This window comes from Haemaphysalis longicornis, unplaced genomic scaffold (genome assembly GCF_048455015.1).
Source record: "Haemaphysalis longicornis isolate Haplotype H1 unplaced genomic scaffold, Haemaphysalis longicornis Haplotype H1 scaffold_11, whole genome shotgun sequence".
Taxonomy (NCBI): domain Eukaryota; kingdom Metazoa; phylum Arthropoda; class Arachnida; order Ixodida; family Ixodidae; genus Haemaphysalis; species Haemaphysalis longicornis.
In genome coordinates this window covers 13,427,398-13,435,624 of record NW_027526214.1, presented here as the reverse complement: position 1 = coordinate 13,435,624, position 8,227 = coordinate 13,427,398, and the positions used below count along the sequence as shown (strand labels likewise).

Here is an 8,227-nt window from a genome sequence, read left to right as displayed (position 1 = left end):
TCTTAGGGCTAATGTGTCGTCACAGGCTCCGAGAGGAGGACTGTCCGCAGGCCTGAGGTATTTGAGAAGGCGCTGGTAGTGCTATGAATTGTTCGTTGCGTGTTTACTAATCGTGATGTTGCATCGGCGATTGAAGTAGTGAGATAGGACTTCGGGGCGATAGTTCAACCCCTAAACAAATGAGAAAATATTTTCATCTTTTCTGAATGAAATCTGTGTCACACGTTTCGCATCCCTTTTCTTTATTATTTGGTTGTTTTGAAAAATTATAAAAGTGTTACTTTTTTCAAAAGCTGAAGTGTTTATTTGAGTCTTATCTGTACTCTCACAGGGCAATTCACTATCATTTTTTTTCGGGTATTCTATTTGTAACGTCTTGCTCGAAAAGTAGGAAAAGCGGAATACCTTAATATTACTGATAATCCAGCCTTGCAATGAGTTGGCTAGTTACTTCATTAAGGATTGAACATAGCGAAAATGAATAATAACGAAAGCCCACAAAACGGTGCACAAAAACGCACAGTCCTTGGAACGCAAACCCTAAACGATTAACGAACGCGCCCACAGTCAATATGTTCAAAGACGTTTGCTCGAAGCGCGGGCACGGAGAAAAGACAAGGCCTGTAGAGAGCGTATCGCCGCTACAGTCGACTGCCGTAGACCTATGCAAACTCTGAGTTTCAACGCACAGTGCAGGTTCGATGACTTCAGGGCCGCAACAAGCGTGACAGGAGGTGACGAACGCTGCGTCTTGTGCATGCAGGCAGTCGTATGCGAACGCGATGTTGAGGCTTCCTCACGTTTCCGTAGGTAAAAATTAAATCACTCGAACTGGGTAATGCAGCAGTCGGAATTCGCAGGTGGTCCAAGTTTTGTACGGTGGATGGTAATTTTTTGTTCCGGCCACCCATATTGGCAGTTGCAACTGCAGCGCACCAAACCATGGATTTGTGTGTTTGCGTGACACCTTACTCATTCAGTTAATTGGGCATATGACGTAATAGAACTTCAACGGAGTGAGATCTTTCAAAAAAGTAGTTTGGGTAAAGCATATTTGCATGAGCAAAGTAAATATAAAGTCAATCAAAAGTATTACAAATCAGTCACAAACAGCTATTCCTTCAGAAACGTATAAACTGCATTGCTGACCGTGGCACAAAACTTTATATACTCTTTTATTTTTATAAGGTAATAATAACCTAAACCGTTCTTACTAGTGATGTCTGAGTGATTTCAAAGTACCAATTGGGACGCCTTCACTTCTTGCAACCACCACATCTGTGCAAGACTAGAAGGGAAGATAAAATAAGGTTTCTTATAGGGAATAGTTTATTAAGCGCTGCCTTTCTAATTAAACTACAATCATTGCTTCTGCGGATGAATTACAAGTTTTTATGCTGCGTGAGAAAAAAAAACATATCTGGCACCTAAAGCGGGCCTTTTCCTTTAGTCGGAGGCCCGGTTAGTACATCGGTCTTGTAACCGAGTTGACACTGCCGTGATAACGAGCGCAAGCTGTGGCTCATACGTGAGCGTGACGTCACTCGCCCAGCCTATATAAACCTTTCGTTATCGGCAATAAAACGTTGTTCGACCCATGCCGTCTGCTCGTTCGCATGGTGGAAGCGGAAAACAGCCGGCATGACGACACCGCTTGCGTTGCCGACACCGCCTGCTTTGCCGACAACGCTCCTGCCGCCTCCGAAGCCCCTCGACACAACGCGAGACGCTTGGCTTGGGTGGAAGACCTGGAAAAGTGAGTTTCAACTGTTTTCTATGGCTACTCAGCTGAACAAGCAACCGAAAGAAGTGTAGGCGGCAACGCTTTTAGTGACCATTGGAGAAGAGGATAGAAAAGCGTACGCTTCGTATAAGTTTGAGCCAGGAGAGGACACAAGCGATGTAAACCTCTAATTCAAAAATTTGAAGACTTCTACAATCCCGCGAAGAACCTCACTTACCATGAGTTTTGCTTCGGCACCCGAGACGAAAGAGAGGACGAAAGTTTCAATGACTGGCTTGTCGAATTTCGAACGCTAGCCAAACACTGCGACTTTGGACACTTAGAAGAGCGCATGCTTCGTAGCCGCATCATACTCGGCATTAGGGGCAAGGGCATGCAAAAGAAGGTATTTTCGGAAAACCCATCTTACCAAAGAGTAGTCGAAATGTGTCGCATCCAAGAGCAAGTCGAGGAGCAGTTTCGGAAGATACGTGGCACCATTGAAGGCGATGAAACTGCAGCCGTAAATGCGTTGGACAGAGTATCAAAGCCATGTAGCAAATGCGGTTACAAAATTCATCGTGGTGGCCGCTGCCCAGCGATAGGAAAAGCACGCAAGAAATGCGGAGGATTGAATCATTTCGCCCAAGCGTGCGCCCAGTCATCCTTTTTGCGCAGCGAAAATTCAAGGGGCAGGGAAAAAAGAGAGCTGCATGTTGACGAAAGGTCAGATTTTATTCTGGACGCTTTTACCGTGAGCCCACTCGCTAGCGACGAGTGTATTGCGACAGTTAGCATTGAAAGCCGTCCGATGGTCTGCAAACTTGATACAGGGGCAAACTATTGTGTGATTTCAAAGCAAGATGTTTTGTCGCTTCCGAGAAAGACGCATCAGGCCGGCCGAGCTACGTTAACGAGCTTTTCGGCCACCAAACGACTGCGCAGTTTAAAGTGAAGCTGTCGCTATCCGTGAACGATAAACCGCACGCTAAAACCTTCTTCGTCATTGGCAAAACGTGCCGGTGACACTCAGCGGAGCCGCAGCAGAAAGCCTTGGCTTAATTTATCGCATCGATAGCGTCGAGACACAACAACTGTACCCAGCGGCGCAGCCCTTCGCCGATGTTTTCGCAGGATTGGGACAGTTAAAAAATTTTGAGTACGAAATGAAGCTCAAGACGGGCGCCGTCGGTGTCGTTGTGCCAGCCATAAGGGTTCCGTTCGCCATTGAAGTGAAAGTAAAGGCTGAACTTCAATGCATGGAGGAGCAAAACGTCATAACAAAGTTAACCGAACCAACTGAATGGTCCAGCTATATGGTCGCCGTAGTTAAAGGTGATAAAGTACGAATTTGTCTCGACCCAACAGAGCTTAACAAGGTTATGCTGCGTGAACACTACCCCATGCCTGTTCTAGAAGAGGTCGCGCAACGACTATCTGGAGCCAAATATTTTTCTACCTTGGACGCAGCATCCGGGTTCTTGCAAATAAAACTTTCTGACAGCAGCTCTAAATTGTGCACAATGAGCACGCCTTACGGGCGCTATCGGTTTCTCCGCATGCCTTTTGGAATTGCTTGTGCCCCGGAAATATTTCAAGCAGCCATGCCCCGCCTCTTGGAAGGTCTGTCTGGAGTAGCGGTTGTAATGGACGGCATATTAGTCTGGGGCACAACGAAGGAAGAGCATGGCAACAACATGACCGGTGTGCTTGCACACTGCCGTGAGCACAACCTTCGTCTGAACTCGCAGAAATGTGTCTTTTTGCAGGAGCAAGTTCAGTACTTGAAACACGTTTTCACCACGCGGGGACTGAGCCTTGACCCCGATCGTGTCTAAGCCATTTTGGACATGCCAGCGCCGAGTAACAGTAAGGAATTGAAAGTCTTCCTCGGAACAATGAATTACGTGCAGCGCTTCATTCTTCGAATATCTGTGCTCACCACCCCACTTAGAACTCTGCTGCGCAAAGATATTTCCTGGGTCTGGGCGGAAAAAGAGCAAAGCAGCTTCAATGAGCTGCGTCAAGCCTTAGTAACAGCGCCAGTGCTTGCTTACTTTGATCCCAAAAAGCCAGTCACCCTCTCTGTTGACGCCAGCCACATGGGCCTTGGCGCCGTTCTGATACAAGACGGCCACCCTATCGCTTCCTCGTCTAGATCGCTCAGCGATGCGCAGACGCGGTACGCGCAGATTGAAAAGAAAGCGCTAGTGATTGTGCATGGCTGCGAAAAATTTCGCGAATATATTTCCGGCCAGTCTGAGGTTACAGTGGAAACCGACCATCGTCCGTTGGTGCCAATTTTCAGTAATCCACTTCACCAGCGTCCACTACGACTGCAACGAATGCGACTGACATTGCAGCGATACGCCATCAATCTACTGTAAAAGCCAGAAAAAGGGCTGTTTTTGGCTGATGCGCTCTCTCGTTTCCCAAGCAAGGCCTTATTGACGGAAGAAACCGAGCGTTTCAATGTTAACGTCATTGCCCTCGTTCCAGCTTCCGAGCGTCGCCTCGAGGAGCTCCGTGCAGCAACCGCCAACGATCCTGGTCTGTCGACCGTCCGATCCTACGCCGAGACTGACTGGCCGGAAAACAAAGAGGACGTGCCAGCAAGCGCCAGACCATATTGGTCGTATCGAAGAGAGATGCATGCACAAGATGGCCTCGTCTTTCGCACCAACAAGGTAACTGTACCAAGCGCTAAGAGAGCAGAAATCCTTCGTCTTCTTTATTTGGCCCACTCAGGGGCGGAAAAGACTAAAATTAGGGCTAGGAGTGTCATGTTTTGGCCATCAATATCGAGCGACATTGACCTGGTTGCAGCATCATGAACGTTTGCCAGGCCCACCAAAAGAAAAACACGAAGATGCCTCTACTGCCTCATGATGTCCCCCCTCTGCCATGGGAGATAGTTGCCATGGACTTATTCCATCACGGTGGTAAAGAGTTTGACATAATTGTGAACTTCTACTCCTTTTATTTTGAAATACAGGAGTTTAAATACACAACACCCCGGCACTTGAAGGAGTGGTGCGCGAAAGTTTTCTCTGTCCATGGCTTACCACTGAAGCTCTGTAGTGACAATGGGCCACCTTTTCGTTGCCATGAGTTCCGTGAATTCCTGCATGAACTAGGAGTCACCCACGTGACGTCAAGCCCTTATCACCCTCGTGCCAATGGCATGGCCGAAAAGGCAGTTCAAGAAGCGACGACGCTGGTAAAGAAGTGTTCCTATAATAGCCCCGACTTCTATTTAGATCTGCATGAGTTGCGCAATACTCCACGTGATGCTATTTTGAAGTCACGCACACACGGACGACACGCACACACGGACGTATTCCCTGGTCGTTGTGCTGGGGTCAGCGAGAGCTCCCCGCTCTGTGCTGGTCAAAACAGAAGACGGCATCTCCGGGAGGTTCCAGAACTACCGTGCCCCGACACTACCACAACACCTTCCTCAGGCTTGCCAGACTCCGGTCCCGTTCCAGGGCCGCCACTACCACGAAGAACTCTCGGGAACATCGTGAGCCTCGTCGGTATCCCCTACCAGAGCGATCTTGGTTTCACCGAGGAAGGGAAGATGTAATCGAGTTGACACTGCCGCGATAACGAGCGCAAGCTGTCGCTCCTACGTGAGCGTGACGTCACTCGCCCAGCCTATATAAACCCTTCGTTATCGGCAATAAAACGTTGCTCGACCCATGCCGTCTGCTCGTTCACTGGTCTGTTTTGATTTTTAGCGCCAGCGAGCGGAACATTTTGTCCGGGCCTTACTTCATTGAAACCGATAATAAACTAGATCATAGGGATAAGGACAGTGCTCATACATGTTTTAAATCATGAATACAAAAACGTGCATGGCAAACAGAGTTTACCCATGCCCATTCATAGATTTCTGTTTGAAGAGAACCGACTGAGAATTGCGTAGTTGATTTTGCATGCTAACAAATCGCCGTGCATTCGCAGCTGCGCCGCCATTTGTGCAAAAGAACGACCTATTTTTGTAATTTTAAAAGCAAAATAAACATTTTTTGTCACATGAACAGGGCCTTTGCAGCGACTCGCACCATGTAGGACTGGCTTTGCAAAAGTACACGTTTTGTTTCGCGGATGTTGTTGAATCGCTTGGCCCCGATGCCGAACTTTATTATGCAGTTTGTTCTTAACTAGTGCCAGAGGCGGAGCACTGTGGCTTTTTTGTGTATGTGTAATTGTGTCGCTGAGCATGCTTTCGGCGCTCGTTCGGACGGATTCCCTCTGGACTGACGAAACGCGGTACGGTGATTGCCGCAAAGTTCGGGCTCCATGTTCGGTTATAATTTGGTATTTAGCCAAAGGTTTCCGACGTAAGTATTAGTTTAACAAAAAACACTTGCAGCAGCGACATAGAAAATCTGATAATTTCTCCGGCTTACTCATGGAGCAGCGCATGGTTCACGACGAAGGTATGCGTAATCTTAAAGTCATCTTCGTGTGCACGTTCATAATTGCCTACCGCGGCCAGGTCACTTGCTTCTTCCTTCGAGAAACACAATTGCAGCGCCGTTGTGTAAATGCTACTACTCAATGAATAAATTACTGACCAAAACGTTGCTTTTGTGAAGCTGAAAGCGTGTGGCACTGCATTTGACCTGCTAACTTTGGCCACTTTCAACTTTACCGTCAATGTCAGAAGCAGGAAATTCACAGTAGACGGTGATCATGAAGCTTGCACAGGTTTGCAGGGTGACCTAATCATTGTGGCAGTGCGACGTGATCCTTGCAGTGTTTATGGTTTTGTTCTTTGGTCATGTATTTAAGTCGATTGAAGAAATTATCGACTTAGTAAACAGATAAATTATTGCACCGTTCACCGTCAGAAATTCATTCCAGTGAACTACGTCTTTGGAGTAGCTGGGCGAAATGACGAATGCAGAAAGTTGCGTGGTGCTGTATGTGGTTACCCATGGTGTGCACGTGACAGATGTCGTAATAAGATAGCCTTCTGGTCTGGGTATATGCGGACCCTCCCATCTGGTCGTACCTTGCTTCCACTTGAACGCGAATGATCCGCACCATATTGAGTAGTCGGCAGCTGTGTCCATGAGGACGACTACATCAAAGCCATTCATAGACAACTGGACGTCGGGCGCCACTTTTCGCGAGTTGCGGAGGTGTCGGGGCATTTAATCTCGGCTTGCGTAAGTTGTGGGTTGGCACTATGCGTCGTCATTGCCCTTGTCTGAGCAGCCGGCTCGGCAATGTCAGGTTTATGTCGCGCTGCGAGACCTCCCAAGCGTGAAGTCGGCGTGGTGCAGGCGGCTTGGGGATCGGTGGGTAGGGTGAGAGCAAACGGTTGAAGTGAGCTGTATCTCGGTGGATATTCTACAGGTATTCTTCGATCTCATTTGGGCACTCGCCAGGTGGTGGCTGTGCTGCGTCGTTGGAAAACTCTCGCAAACGGAGTCTGCTATAGGCCAGCGACGGTAGATGTTGCCGACCTCTCCGCAGTCGTAGCCCAGCCGACGATAACCGGTCGGTCACCAGTCGTCTGTTTTTCTCTGCGTCTGGTTTTGGAATACAGTTGAATGGACGGGCGACAGTAGACGGCGGTACAGCGGCGGCTCTTGACGATGAGTTAGAGTTCCACGGCATCGACGAGGAGCTGAATCGCCAGGCATAGCTTGTGGCTCGCAGTGTGGTTCGGACGGCGTACAAGTCCGCAAAGTGCGTTTAACTTCTTAACTAAACACTATTCAGGCAGAAGACCGGCGCAATATGGAAATGTAACTGCAGCCTACCCTAAAAACTGCACGCGTTGTGTTTCCTACTGTATCGCAGGTTATAGCTCTGCCACCTATCGTCTCCGAATATAGTTCATTGGTTGGGCGTTCGCAATAACTCGTTCTTCTTTCAAGCATCATCTCCACTGAGGCCGCCTCAGATCTGAATTCGGCCATTTTATTGGGAAGGGAGGGGGTTCTGAACAAGGCTAGCGAAGAGCTCTTTATTAGCCCCTCGCATGTGTATGTCGCGTGTGCGGTTGGGTGTGCCTGTTCGTGCGTGCGTTCGTGCTCCCGTGTGCGTGGGATACCCGCGTTTTTGTGCACGTGTGTGCTAGTGTGTTTGTGCGTGCGTGCCTGTGTGCGTGTGCGTGTGGGTATGTGTCTGTTTTTTCTTGTTCGTCCGTGCGCGTTTGTGCGGGTGCGCGTGCGTGCGTGTGCATTTACGTGTGCTTGTGCGTGTGCCGGTGTGCGTGTGTGCATATTTGCGTGAGCTCTTGTGTGCACGTGTGCGGGAGTGGTTGCGTGTGTGCGCGCCTGCGTGTGCACGTGAGCGTTTGCGTGCGTGCGTGCGTGCGTGCGTGCCCGTGTGCACGTGCGTGCGTGCGCATGTGCGTGTGCGTGTAGGCGTGTGTGTGCGAGCGAGTATGTGTGCGGGTGATAGTGCGCGTGGCTGTGTGCGTGCGTTTGCGTGCACGCGCGCGTGTGTGTGCGCGTGTGTGCAAGTGTAAGCGCGCGT

The 8,227-nt window shown here is 49.2% G+C and overlaps 1 pseudogene; it reads left to right on the top strand.

Annotated features, from left to right (window-relative positions):
- Positions 1–4,068: 4,068 nt before the first annotated feature.
- LOC144161025 (uncharacterized) lies at positions 4,069–5,335 on the top strand (annotated as a pseudogene).
- The last annotated feature ends 2,892 nt before the right edge of the window (positions 5,336–8,227 follow it).